This window comes from Leucoraja erinacea, chromosome 2, assembly GCF_028641065.1.
Source record: "Leucoraja erinacea ecotype New England chromosome 2, Leri_hhj_1, whole genome shotgun sequence".
Lineage (NCBI taxonomy): Eukaryota > Metazoa > Chordata > Chondrichthyes > Rajiformes > Rajidae > Leucoraja > Leucoraja erinaceus.
The window spans coordinates 121,908,870-121,924,602 of NC_073378.1; positions in this window are offsets into that span (position 1 = coordinate 121,908,870).

The window sequence follows — 15,733 nt, forward strand, 5'->3', positions numbered from 1 at the left end:
ACATCTAGAGACTGAAATTTTTGCCCATTCTTCTTTGAAAAATAGCTCAAGCTCAGACAGATTGGATGGAGAGCGTCTGTGAACAGCAATTTTCAAGCCTTGCCAGAGATTCTCAATTGGATTTAGGTCTGGACTTTGACTGGGCCATTCTAACACATGAATATGCTTTGATCTAAACCATTCCATTGTAGCTCGGGCTGTATGTTTATGGTCGTTGTCCTGCTGGAAGGTGAACCTCCGCCCCAGTCTCAAGTCTTTTGCAGACTCTAACAGGTTTTCTTCCAAGATGGCCCTGTATTTGGCTCCATCCATCTTCCCATCAACACTTACCAGCTTCCCTGTCCCTGCTGAAGAAAAGCATCCCCACAGCATGATGCTGCCACCACCATGTTTCACAGTGGGGATGGTGTGTTCAGGGTGATGTGCAGTGTTAGTTTTCCGCCACAAATAGCGTTTTGCATTTAGGCCAAAAACTTCGATGTTAGTCTCATCTGACCAGGGCACCTTCCTCCAAATGTTTGCTGTGTCCCCCGCATGGCTTGTGGGAAACTGCAAATGGGACTTCTTATGGCGTTTGTTCAACAATGGCTTTCTTCTAGCCACTCTTCCATAAAGGCCCGATTTGTGGAGTGCACGACTAATAGTTGTCCTGTGGAGAGATTCTCCCACCTGAGCTGTGGATCTCTGCAGCTCCTCCAGAGTTACCATGGGCCTCTTGGCTGCTTCTCTGATCAATGCTCTCCTTGCCCGGCCTGTCAGTTTAGGTGGATGGCCATGTCTTGGTAGGTTTGCTGTTGTGCCATACTCTTTCCATTTTCTGATGATGTATTGAACAGTGCTCCGTGAGATGTTCAAAGCTTGGGATAGTTTTTTATAACCTAACCCTGCTTTAAACTTCTCCACAACTTTATCCCTGACCTGTCTGATGTGTTCCTTGGGCTTCATGATGCTGTTTGTTCACTAATGTTCTCTAACAAACCTCTGAGGCCTTCACAGAACAACTGTATTTATACCGAGATTAGATCACACACAAGTGGACTCTATTTACTAATTAGGTGACTTCTGAAGGCAATTGGTTGCACTGGATTTTATTTAGGGGTATCAGAGTAAAGGGGGCTGAATACTTTTGCACGCCACACTTTTCAGTTTTTTAATTGTAAAAAAATTTGAAAACCATGTATCATTTTCCTTCCACTTCACAATTAGGCGCCACTTTGTGTTGGTCTATCACATAAAATCCCAATAAAATACATTTACGTTTGTGGTTGTAACGTGACAAAATGTGGAAAAGTTCAAGGGGTATGAAAACTTTTGCAAGCCACTGTAACTTTTCAGGTGTTTATCTAACTTGTTTTAAACATGCTGACATCTACTATCCTCAGGCATAAAAGTTCTAGGACCCACGGCGCATTAGGTGGATTTTTGTTTTCTCTTAACTTGCCTTTGATATTTTAGCAATTGATTTAAATCAACGCCCCACTGTTAATGCCCTCCCTGCTAATGATAATAGGTCCTAGAGGTTTACTTTGTTTTGCTGCTTTTTCATTTTATACACCCCCTTCTGTTATAGAGTCATCGATTCATACAGCATGGAAACAGCTCAACCTGCCCATGCCGACTAATGAGTTCCATCTCCACCAACCCCACCTGTAGTGTTTTCCCCATATCCCTCTAAACCTAACCTATCCTAACCATGTACTTAGCCAATTGTTTTTTTAAACGTTGCTATATACGTGCCTCAACTACCTCCTCTGGCAGTTCATCCAATATACCTACCACCCTTTGTGTAGTGCTTGCCCCTCAGGTTCCTGTTAAATCTTCCACCTCTTATCTTAAGGCTTTAGACCACCAAGAATAAGAAGGAGGCATGGAGAAGGTACAGTATGGGCAGATGGATCAAGTGTATCCCGGAAAGAGTTTCCGGAACTAAGGAGCAAGCTAAAAAAGGAAATCAGGAGGGCAAAAAGAGGTCAGGAGATAGCTCTGGCAGAAAATATTAAGGATAATCCCAAGAGATTTTATGTATATTAGGGATAAAAGGGTAACCAGTGAGATAATTGGGTCCCTCCAGAATCAGTCAACTCTGTGTGGAGCCACAAGAGATGGGCAAGGTCCTCAATGAGTATTTCTTCAGTGTTCCAAGGAATACAGTCCCGACCTAAATTGTTTATCCTGGCTTAAATCGACCATGAGATGTGGTGACATGTGAAAATGATGGGTGATCAGTCGAACAAATGCCATATCCTAAATTATGCGGGTATCCTTTTTATTTTGATATGGGGAGGATGTTGTGGTAACTAATGCTGTATTTATATGTATCACGTGTTAGTATGAATTTCAAGGAGGAGCCATCTTGGAGGAACGGCTGCTAACCAGCAGCCGTCCGTTAAACTCGCTTTTTAAAAAAAAAAGTTTTTAGTTAGTCCTGTCTCGTCCGTTTGGAGAAATGGACTTTTTAATGTGGGGGGTAGGGGGCAATTTTGTTTCTAGGTCCCTACCTGGTCGGTGAGGCAGCTTTTTCTCCGGGCTGCCCGTCGACCCGTCCTCGCGGTCTACCAGCGGGCTTGGAGCACCGTTTCCTGGCGGGGACCGCCCAGCACCTCGGCCTCGGTGGCGGCACAGCGCTGGAGCGCTATCGTGGAGCGGAGCGGGCGATGCCTTGCCTGGGTCGCTGCGCTGGTGCGATGCGCTAGAGCTCCGGTGAGCTGGACCGCCGAGATCAACACCTCCGGGCAGCGGGTCTGCGGAACGGAGCGGGCGGCGCCAATTTCAGCATCGGGAGCCTGGGAGCTCCAAACTGGCGCGGCCTTGTCGGCTCCGGAAGCCGCGGTCTACAGCTTGGAAGCAGCCGTTCCAGGTGGCCCAGCCGCTGAGAGGACTCTCCCGACGCCGGGGCAAGACCACCCGGTGAGAACGGCCAGAAACATCAGGCCTCCGTAGAGGCAACTGCGGTGGCCTCAATAGGCCTGACTTTGGGTGAACTTGGGGTTGGGGACTAGACATTGTGCCTTCCCCCACAGTGGTATCCATTGTGGGGGGATGATTTTCTGTCTCTACGTAATCCTGTTAGTCTGTGTCCAAGATGGCTGCCGTGAAGGGAGAGTGGACGCTGGCACGCTTTAGCTGCCGCTGCTCTCTCTTCACATTGTGTTTTTGATTTTTTGTTTTTGGACTGAATTATGTTTTTAATTTGTGTTTCTGTGATGTCTTTATTATTTATTTTATTCAGATTATATGTTTTTGTATTCCTGTTAATCTTTGTAAGGTGTCCTTGGGATGTCTGAAAGGTGCCCAAAAATAAAATTTATTATTATTATTATTATTATGAGTCAGCAAGGTCAGAGGATACATGTTGTCGGGATGCAAAGGAATTGTGAAACAAAACAAAGTGGTTATGTTCGGTGTCCTTTGAAATGTGCTTATTATATTTGGATCAGGGCGAGGATCTGACAGAAGATTTGGCCTCCACTTTGTCTATCTAGCCTCCCTGTGGCATCTGGTAAACGAACTAACCGACAGAAGCACGTGGACACAAACACATAGGTACATGCACGTACAAATGTACACGTGCCACACACATGCACACACTCTTGAATGCACACACACATGCATTCTAGGCAATTATTTACCTATTTATTTAAAAAAAAAATTTATTAGAAGTAAGTACAATAATATGGTACCGTAGATACCTAGTATATATTGACATGTTACATTTCATGTACAGCTTCTTATTTATTTTAATTTTTTTTAACAGTAAAAAGGAGGCAGAAATTGAATAGAAAGGAAATAGAGAGGTGTGTGATATCGGAAAGTGAGAAAAAGAAAAGGAGAAAAGAAAGAAAATAGAGAGAAAAGAAGAAGAGGTAGAAAGCACAAGAATAAAGGAGAGATAGCTATTTATTATTCTTGACCACAATTCACCCAATCCTGAAACAGATCATTTCTACGTTTGTGTTGCACCATATGCTTGGAAGAAGCCGACAAATGGAGACCAAATCCTTTGGAATTGGTCAAAGTAGTCTGTTAGGAGGAATCGTATTTCTTCAAGATGTAGGATTTCCGACATGTTTGAAATCCACATTTTAAGCGTTGGTATCGATGTATTTTTCCAAAATGTAAATCTAAGTTTTTTTGCCGTAATTAAACCATAATTAAGGAAAGATTTTTGAAACATATTCAATTTATTCTCGTCTTCCATTAATCCGAATATAATCAAGTCAGTGTTAGGATCAAGTTTTATCTCAAGTAATTTTGTGAAAATTTCAAAGATTTCGCTCCAAAATTTATGTCGTTTTATACAAGAGACAAAAGAATGTGTTATAGTGGCATTCTGAGATAAACATTTGTCACAAATGGGGGAAATATTTGGGTAGAATTTGTGCAGTCTAGTTTTCGAATAATATAATCTGTGTAGAATTTTAAATTGATTTAAGTTATGTCTTGCATTAATCAAACCTTTATGTATATACTAGACCAAGACCAAGTTCTGGTCCCCGAACGTGCTTCAGACCCCGAGTACGGGGATGGGGGGAGGGGGGGGGAGGGGGAGGAGTGTTGTTACCAAACTGAACTCACTGCGGAATGAAGTCAGTGAATGCAGCGGTTAGAGAGTGTGAGGCCTCGCATCCTCGGCACTTCTGAGACGCCGGCTCTGTCGCGCTGGCTGTTCCCCCGCTGCTGGAAAAGAAGCGGTTGAAGATGCGATGTTTGGCTTGAGGCAGCGTGACAGAGCCGTGCCGGGCACCAGTGGTAGGGAAAAATGTCGGTGATTTTGGAGCAGAGGCGGGCGTCAGCAGCCGTTATGGTCGCTGGCCAGCAGGAGGTGACAAAATGAGTGAGGGGGGGAGGATTTTATTAAAAATTGGTACATAAAAAAGTAAAACATGGTTTGAGGAGTGCATAATTGAATGTAAAAGTGAATGAGCTAGCAAAATGGAAAAAATGACGGAGTTTCATGACGGAGTGCTGGCGGACCAAGGAATCAAAGGCCGAATCTGACATACACACACACACACACACACACACACGCACACACGCACGCACACACACACACACACACACACACACACACACACACACACACACACACACCCACACACACACACACACACACACACCACACACACACAGTTTTAATATATAGTCAGATATCAAGTATTTTTCCCAAGTTTTTTTTCGGGATTTTATCAGTAGTTCTCGTTCCCAATCTTCTCTAAGTGCCTCTGTCGATGGTAATTCTATATTTAAGATGCTATTATATAAATATGATATTAATTTCCTTGAGTCAGCCTTATTGTTCATTGCTTCTTCCAATGAGGCTAGAGTTAAAGTTTGGTATCCTTGTATATATTTTTTCAGGAAGTCACGGATCTGAAAGTATTTAAAGTATTGGTTATTTTTCAGCTTGTGATTTAATTGTAATTGTTGAAATGATCACAATATTCCCATTTCATACATATCGCCGATCCTTTTAATTCCCAATTTTTCCCAATGGCTATATGTTTTGTCAGTGAAAGATGGTTTAAATGCTGGATTATTAACTATTGGAGTTAAAAGTGATAGGTTTCTTAATTTTAAAGTTGATTTTATTTGTTTCCAAATTCATATTTAGACAATTAAAAGCAGGGAAAAATCACTTAAAAAGAAGGAATGGTTTCAAGTCACAAAGTGCACCCACCAACGTGGTTTGAGCTCATGAATATAGTTTGCAAGTATCTTTTGAAAATCAATACACAAACAGATGCTTGGTATGTGTAAAGATGTGTTATCAACACACTGTGACTTTACTTATTTTATTCATACTGTGGCATTACAGAGAGCACTGGCTGTACGTGGTCTGTCACGGAAACTAGAGAGCGATATGTGGGTGGGGAGGTTGTAATTATACTTGTGATATGGGGAGTGGTTAGTAGTGATGAGGTAACTATATTAAGGGTCACATGCATATATCATCTACAGTATGCAAATAGAAAATGTTGGTAATATGTAGCAGGTCGGGCAACATCTGTGGGGAGGAGAAACAAGTCAATATTTCAGGTCAGGGCAGAAGATCTGAACACCAACGCACTCCTCTCCTTGTTTGATTCAGCTTTTGAAAAGAAAATGCTCCAGGCATGTTCATTTTAACAATGGCATCCAACAGTCCCTCGTATACACTGGAGAATGTACCGTTCCAGCTATTGTTTGCCATAAGCCCAGGTTCGGACTTTATTAAACGTGCATTAACATGGTGAGTCTATTCCACCCCCCCCCCCCCCCCCCCCCCCCCCCCCCCCCCCTCTCTTCTGACACATCACAGCTGTCAAACACTGCAGTATTACGAAGGGTGACATCCACAATCAGCAAGATTTATGATCAGCAAAAATATACACATATTGCAAGCCAATTGAAACATATGGCGCAGTGTTTATTTCATTCAAGATCGGCATAAATTAAAAACAGGTCATGTTTTTTAAACCAAAGTGAGTGACTGTCAGCTAAAATATTATTCCACGCTGTAAACAATGGAAGTGCATGCTGATGGGGAGAGGGCGGGATTAAATAAACAAAACAGCAAGATGCTTAGACAACTCTATTTGGAAAGTATAGTCCAAATAAAGAGTGGAAATAGAAACATAGAGTCAAAAAGAGCTGTACAGAGTGGAAACTTGCTTGTCGATCAATTTGCCTAACTGAGCTAGCCCCACATGCTCAAACCAAGGTTATATCCCTCCAAATCTTTCTATCATCAATAACTGATGTTCTAATGTATCACGTGTTAGTAGTATGAGTCAGAAAGGTCAGAGGACACTTGTTGCCGGGATGCAAAAGAATGTCTATTAAATGTCAAAATTGTACTCGTCTCCAGCAGATTCCCTGGCAGCTAGTTCCACGTATGTGCACTATCCTCCTCATAAAAAAGCTTTCCCCATGGTCCCTTCTCTCCTTAAACCTGTGCCCTCTAGTTTTAGATTCCCCAGCCCCGGGGAAAAGACTGTTGCTATTCTCTTCAATAAATGCACAATGTTTGAGTAGGCTGGCTGAACTAGTGGTTCAATCTCAGCTAGGTTGACTCAGAGCAGGAACTGAGTGATATGTGGGCGTTTGCTGGCGATACAATGTTAGAGTCATAGAGTCATAGAATGAGACAGCATGGAAACAGGCCCTTCAGCCCAACTTGTCCACAACAGCCAACATATCCCAGCTACACTAGTCCCACCTGCCTGTGTTTGATCCATATCCATCCATACCTATCCATGTACCTGTCTAACTGTTTCTTAAACATTGGGATAGTCCCAGCCTCAACTACCTCCTCCTGCAGCTTGTTCCATCCACCCACCATTCTTCGTGTGAAATAGTAGCCCCTCAGATTCCAGTCAAATCTTTTCCCCTTCACCTTAAACCTATGTCCTCTGCTCCTCGATTCTCCAATTCTGGGCAAGAGACTCTGTGCATGTTAGTTGAGAAAGGGAAAAAATATAATATAAGGGGTAGGGAATGGTTGCTTTCCTGGAGAACAGCCTGCATTGCAAATCTTCACAATGCAACGCTGCAACATCTGTGAACGCATTATGAAATGCAAGTTAGCAAAATGTTACGTTTATTTATTTACCTTTCTACACATACTTTTCAGAAGAGCAAATATTTATTCCATATCCCATATTTTTATGACAGCGATTTAGGAATTACGTAAGGGAGAATTTCCATGAGCCAAATGGCTCTAACACAGTGGTCGCCTGTTAATGGTTTGTAGGATAGGCAAAGGGTTTAGAATGATAGACATATTCCCCATTGGCTTTTACTCTAAACCTTCTTAACCTCCTCCACTGCAATGAAAATTAACCCACTATCGATTTTCCCTTTCTTGTCCTTCTTGCCAGTACAGTTCAAGGATTTGGTAGGTGCTGTTGGAGCAGCCTAGGTGAGTGGCTATAGATGATACTCACTGCAGCCATAGTGCATTGATAGTGAGGGACTGAATGCTTAGCGGAGTAGATGTGATGCCAGTTAAGTACTATAGGAAGCTTTGTCATAGAGTCATAGAGAGTCATAAAGTCATAGATCCATACTATGTGGATACAGGCCCTTCGGCCCAACTTTCCCACACCGCCCACATGTATCATCTACACTAGCCCCACTTTCCTGCGTTTGGCCCATATCCCTCTTAGCCTATCCGATACAAGTACCTGTCTAAATATTTCTTAAACGTTGCAATATTACCTGCCTCAACTCTCTCCTCCGGCAGCTCGTTCCATACATGCCTCACCCTTTGTGTAAAATAGTTACCTCTCAGGTTCCGATTAAATCTTTCCCCCTCTCACTTTAAACCTATGTCCTCTAATTATTTATTCACCTACTCTGTGCTTCTGCCCGATTTATTCTGTTCATGATTTTGTACACCTCTTTAAGATCACCCCTCATCCTCCTCCGCTCCAAGAAATAGAGTCCTAGCCTGCTCAACCTCTCCCTATAGCTCAGGCTGTCGAGTCCTGGCAACATCATCGGAAATCTTCTCTAAACCCTTTGTAGCTTGACAACATCCTAGATAGGATGTGATGAAAAGCCAGAGCAGCGGGAATTGGTCCTCGATCATCCATTACCTCACTGAGTAGCAGGTTTGAGGACCTCGTGTCTGTTTTAATATACCCACCCTCCATTGCTACACATCCTACGACCACATACTCATGTCATCAGTTGCATATCCCTTGCTCAATATTTTCTCCAGTCTTCAGGACCAACATCAAGTTGGTGGAACAAGATGCTGAACTAGGTAAGCAGTGAAGTAGACAAAGGCCACCTGTTGACCCTGTTGCCATTCACTTTGGCATTAAAATCATTGACATTACCTTCACATATGCTGCCCAGGCTGCTGAATAACCTCCTGAATGTCTTGTCTTTATTTCAGACTTGCAATGTTCATGGATTAGTTTAATTTAGTTCAGTTTAGGGATAGAGAGCTGAAACAAGCCTTTCGGCCCACTGACTTCACATCGACCAACGATCCCGCACACAAGCATTATCCTACACTAGGGATGATTTACAATTGTTATCGAAACTAATTAACCTACAAACCCATACGTGTTTGGAGTGTGGGCGGAAACCGGGCCACTCGGAAAAAACCCACGCGGTCACAGGAAGATCGTACACACTCCGTACAGACAGCACCCAGAGTCAGGCTTGAACCCGGTAAGGCCTATAAGCCAGCAACTCTACCGCTGCGCCACCGTGCCACCCCACAGAAAGCCAGTTAGTTTTGTAATAGATATACAGACTGACCCAAAAAATAAAATATACCTATCCCGAAAACTCCGTTTTAACAACAGATATTAATCAAAGAATATTCAAAAAAATTTCCTGTGGCTGTCTCGTTGTTAAATCATGATTTGCTATTTTAGTTTCTGAAGCCAGTCAAAGATCAGAACCAAATATGCATAAATTAGAGTTAAAGTGAAATTATATTTGATCCTTCTTCTCAATTAATGGTCTGTGACTGCTGCGGAGAGATCCTGGTGAATTATTAATAACTTAGCCAGTTTAAACTGTTGGCCTCTACCTCTTACAAGTTTTAATGCATTTCAATGTTATTAATTCAGCTGTCATGATTTCATCAAACCATTCTCTATTTCTGGCCCCACAATGCCTTTCCCTTGCCAGCCACCATGATGGGAAAGTCTAGAATCTCATTCTTCTCAAAGCTTGGGGTCTATTGTATACCTAGTGCTTTCACATCAATAATATATAGTTATGCTTTCGGTGACAACTGCATTGTACTTCCTCATTCCTCTGAACTTCCTGTCTTAATTAACAAACCTATTTCTTTCCCCACCAAATTCAGCCTGTTCATTATTCATTTTCAATTAATTGATGCTGCAGCTCCCTTGACTTTTAATTACTTTCTCCGAAGCAGCCGACAAATGAATTTTCTTCTTAACCCTTTGATTCCTGAAAGGCATTGCAAATAAAAATGACAGAATCAGTGATTATTTTGCTTACATTTTTCAGAATATTAAGGTTTTCCTTTTCCCTCATTTTTCAGCTCAATCAATACCTTTAGAAAAGGGGGACGGGATATTGAGCAGACCCATGGTATGCTAAGGATTAATTGCCGATCTTCCAATCCACCTTGTTGTGGGCCTTACATATTTTATTAACCTGCAGCTGTAATGCCCTATACTGCACTATCCTTTGCATGATCTGGTGAACTCATCATGGTAAGATTTGCCTGGATATAATGTAAAAACAATGTTTTTCTCCGTATTGGGGCAAACATGACATTAACAAATCAATACCAATACCTACACCAACAATGTCAGATGACACATTGTAGGAAGGAACTGCAGATGCTGGTTTAAATCAACGATAGGCACAAAATGCTGGAGTAACTCAGCGGGACTGGCTGCATCTCTGGAGACGTTTCAGGTCGAGACTGAAGAAGGGTCTCGACCCGAGACATCACCCATACATTCTATCCAGAGATGCTGCTGTCCCGCTGAGTTACTTCAGCATTTTGTGTCTATTGTCAGATGGCACTGTGTATGCTGGAACTTAATTGGTAAAGTTGCAAATTAATTACAAAATTGGAATTGGAATTGGTATTAATATTGGTCTAATATCGTACATATACGGGGATCCAAAAAAAAGTTTTTTTGTGGGGAAATTATACCATACATCAAGGTAGTTCAAAAGGGGAAGAGAAATAGAATGCAAAATATACTGCTGCAGGTAAAGTGCAGTTATGAAAAATGCTACAATGAGATCGATTGGGACATCAGGTATTTGTCCTTAGCTTCGCAGATCCATTCAAGAGTCTGATATGAGCTGAGATAGTTGTTCTGGAATCTGCTTGCGGGTGCTTTTAAGCGCTTGTATCTTCCGTCTGACAGAAGAGGAGAGAATAAACAGGAGGTGAGTGGTTCTTGATGATGTTGGCTGCTTTTCTGAGGCAACGTTAAGTGTAGATGGAGTGGAAGAGGGGAAGGCTGGTGTGCGCGATGGACTAGGCTGCGTTCACAGCTCTCTGCATTTTCTTGTGGTCCTGGGCAGAGCAGTCGCCATAACAAGCTGCGGTGAATCCAGATGGGATTCTTTCAATTGTGCATCTGTAGAAATTGGTGGGAGTCAATGGAGGTATGCTGATTCTCTTTAGCCTCGAGGAAATAGGGACTTTCTTTGCCATAATGTCAACATGGTTGGACTTAGGTGAATTGTTGGTGATATTTACACCTTGAACATTGAAGCTATCGACTATCTCTACGTCATCAACATTAATGCACCTGATCCATGTAATTCACAAAGGCTAAAAATGTGATGACCAGTTCCAAAATGGTTACCTTAATTCCATGCTGCTATCTCCCTCCTGTACTCCATCTCATCATTGTTTGAGTATGGTTTACTCAATCTGGCTTTTCATACTCTCCTCAGTTGTTAATCCAATGGCCATTCCCATTTCCATGCTAACCCTTCTGTCCTGGGCCTCCTCCATTGGCACACACTGGAGGAACAGCACCTCATATTCTGCTTGTGTAGCTTACAATCCAATTGTATGAACATTGAATTCTCCAATTTTAGGTAACCTCTCAATGCACCCTCTCCCTCTCCTCCGTCTGTCCCCCCAACCCCCCCCCCCCCCCCCCCCCCCCCCTTCACACACCCACTGCTCCATCCCCTCTTCCCTGTGCCCCACCTTTTTCTCCTCTTCCCTCCGTCCCTGCCTACATTCCTTCCTCTGGCTTCACAATTTTCAACTCTGCAATCCTTTTGTCTCGTACCTTCTGTTTTTTTCCCCAATTTATGGACTTTGATCAACCATCTACCTATCAACAACTCCCCTTGATTGTGTTCACCTATTACCTGTCGCTCTTTGTCCTCCATATCCTCTCTTCCAGCTTTCTACCCTTCCCCCCCCAACCCCCAAACCCCCCACCTCACACCACCACAATCAGATGAAGGGGTCCCGACCCAAAACATCACCTATTCACATTCTCCTGTGATGCTGCCTGGCCCGCTGAGTTACTCCAGTACTTTGTGTCTTCTTTTGTGAGCCAGCATCTGCAGTTCCTAATTCTACATACGTTGTGGTTCCACAGGTTTAACGGAACTAGACATTTGGACGCCACAAACATTCCACAAAGTCGAGGAAGCCAAGAGCAGTGACTGGACCTCAAGGGGAGTAACATGAGAGGCATAAATAGGGCAGATGGTTAGAATTTATTTTCCCACATTAGGAGTATCAAGTATAAGAGGACATACTGTAGGTTTAAGGTGAGAGGTAGGAGTTTTAAAGGGGATTGAAGGGGTAAACTTCTTCCACAAAGAGTGGTTGACATCTGGAACTCGCTGGCAGGGGAGATGTTGGTCAGATACAGTCACTACATTTGAAAGAGATTTAGACACACACTTAAATAGGTAAGACAAGACTAATCTAACACAGGCAAATAGGATTAATGTACATAGGCAGAGAGGTTAGTGATCTGAAGGGCCCCTTTCTGTGCTCTGCATCTTTATGGCTCGATGACTCTTGCACAATCTTATAATATATTGAACATTGTACACTCGTCAACAAGCTGAGCATTATTGATTTATTGTAGTTTAAAGACTGCATTAAATCTGGGGAGAAGATACCAATTTATGAATAAATGGGCATTAAGAAACGTGGGGCATTTGAATATCCTTAATCAAACAGAACTGGATGGAACACACTCAATATCCTTACAGATACTGTATAAATGGAGGAACTAAAGAAACAGCCACTAAAGTCTTTCACAGTTCATTGCATCTATTAATGCCATGAAGTTTGAAACCAGTTCATTGAATAATTCACTGCCCCTATTTTTCAACATTGAACTACATTGAAAGCCATGATCGATGGGAGACAAGGTCACATTATTCAACATTGATCAGATCATACTCTCCCTTTAGAACAGCATCATTCCAAGTTGCACATTATGGCACAATATCAGCGGTGGTGAAAGTACTGATGCTTACAAATAACAATTAAGTTGCATAAATTAAAACTCCAAGCAATAGTCTTAACAATTTGGGGTGCCACGGTGGCGCACCACGCCAGAGACGCTGGTTTGATCGTGACTACGGGTGCTGTCTGTACGGAGTTTGTACGTTTTCCCCTGTGATCATGTGGGTTTTCTCTGGGTTCCTCCTGTTTCCTCCAACATTCCAAAGATGTGCAGGTTTGTAGGTTAATTGGTTACTGTAAATTATCCCTAGTGTGTAGAGTAGAGCTAATGTATGGGTGATTGCTGGCTCAGTGAAGGGCCTGTTTCCACGCTATATGTCTAAACTAAACTATACATTAAAAAGGGTTGTGCTGGTTTACACCATAGGTAGACGCAAGATGCTGGAATAACTCTGCGGGACAGGCAACATCTCTGGAAAGTAGGGATGGGTGTACGTTTTGGGTCGAGATCCTTCTTCAAAAAGTGGTGAATTGAAGATCCTACCTCAAATTAACCAACATCAAAACATGGCGCATTCTCAATTGAATAGCACCAATGGACATATAGAGTCATACATGGCCAGCTAGGCAGAGAGAAAAAATAAGCAAAATTAAAAGTAAGGAAAATTATTCCTTGCTCCAATTAGAGATAAGAAGTTGCTAACTTTTAGTTCTGGAAATGAATTAATGTAATGGAACAGAATGATTTTTCTAAGTAAAAATTGGAAGAGCATGTTCTGTAAAATGGACAAAAACCTTGTAATTTTTCTGATGAAAAATGCAAGTAAACATTCTTTTAATATTTGGGAAGATGCTATGCTCCCAGTCTTCCTGGAAATAGATTTTCTACCAACCATTTTCTCCTGCGTAAAAGACAATGCAATGTTAGGTGAACATTAAATCTCATGTTGTATTGCACTTTCAGTGTGACTTTTCTTTTAGATGTCACCAAAGTACATTCGGATCCAGTTTGTTGTGTGATTTTGTTCATATTTCCACAATGAACCTATACCAATAGCAATTTATGAAAGCTTATTTGTCTACTATTAAATCACTAAAACATAACCATTACATCCAATGACAATGGAAGACAAACACAAAACGCGGGAGTAACTCCGCGGGTCAAACAGCATCTCTGGAGAAAAGGAATAGGTGATATTTCAGATCGAGACCCTTCTTCAGACTTCTTCAGTCTCTCAACCCGAAGTATCACCTACAGTATTCCTTTTTTCCTGAGATGCTGCCTGTCCTGCTGAGTTACTCCAATTTCTGTGCCTATATTTGGTTTAAACCAGCATCTGCAGTTCCTTGCTACACATCCAATGACAACTTGTTTCCCATGCAGGTGGGATCAGTTATACAATCAGGCAGCAGAATGCTTCTCACCTTCAATATGCTCCAAATGATCATTCATTATTTTAGTCTATGAGCACATATATGAAGTAAAACTGACTGGCTTTGATCTGAATCTTTAGAATCTTCCAAATTTCTAGGCCTAGGACTTTTCAGTCTGTTAAATGTGTACTTGGTTTAGTAATTTTTGACACCTCGATTGGAACAAATCAGTTTCTCTCCCCTTGCTTCTTTCGTTCTCCCTTTATTGAAACTCACCACAACACCATTACATTAATGAAGCCCTCACTGCAATAATTTATAATTGTTTGCAGTGGAAATGGCATTCCCCTATGATGCAAGAGCAAACTAAAGGTCAGGTAAAATTGGTTTCTTTCACATTGACAAATTACTTTCCTTCAAGTAGCGGGGAAAAATGTCAGGTGGATGGAGCCTTGAGACTTGGGCAAAGCCGTATGCCACAATTCCGCTTTCCGTATGTATTTCAGTTTGCACACAAGGCACTAAGCATCCATTGCAATGTCACAACATCTGGTAGGACAAAGTTAAGATGACTTATTTCATATTAAGCAAATAAAGGCCGGGCATATATAGAGTTATTGGCAGGGTACTCAGAAAGACAGGAACGCAGAGACCAAAGAGTCCAAGTTCTTAGTTCCCTGAAAGTGGCAACGCAGATCATCAGGGAGACAGTCAAGGCATATGACACGCTTACCTTCATATGTCGGGCCATTTTGTGATGCAGGAGTGGAGATGTTCTGTGCTTTGATGCAAAAGAAAGTGACTTACTTTAGGTTCGAGAGTGGTTGAAAGTGAGATGCAGCTAATTAAAAAGGAAGAACCATCAGAGCCCAGAATACCTGTAAGCTGTCCTGCATTTCAATCATTTCTAAGGATGATCTATCGCTTCACTAAGTTTCCACAGTGCTAACGTTACTTTATAGCTTCTGTAGCCATGGCTTCTGTAGCATGGGTTGTGCAAATAAAACCTGGAATCCATTTTGGAGCATTATAGCACCAACCGAGAACAAAAGGTTGCTTATGATGCTTCCAGCCGTCACGTCCGGCAATGGTTACTAATGTCATGGACACAAGCCATAAGAAACCTTTGCCTGTGTATTATACATATTGACCTGCAGAGTATCCAAGCAAATGGCTGTAGTGAATGCCTTATCCATCAAGTAATGAATAAAAAAGATATTTCACAGTCAATGAAAGATGCCACAACAGTGGAATTAAGAGCTGTAAAGAAAAATCTTGATCGTGAGCAATTTTTTTAACACAAATTTAGCCAATGTACAATTTCAGACTGAAGTGTGAATGAATTACATGAACAATCACAGGAAGAATGTGAATGTTTTGGAGATGGTGCAAAAGAGGATTACCAGAATGCTGCCGAGATGACAGAATATTAGCTACAAGGACAGATTGGACAGTCTTGAATTGTTT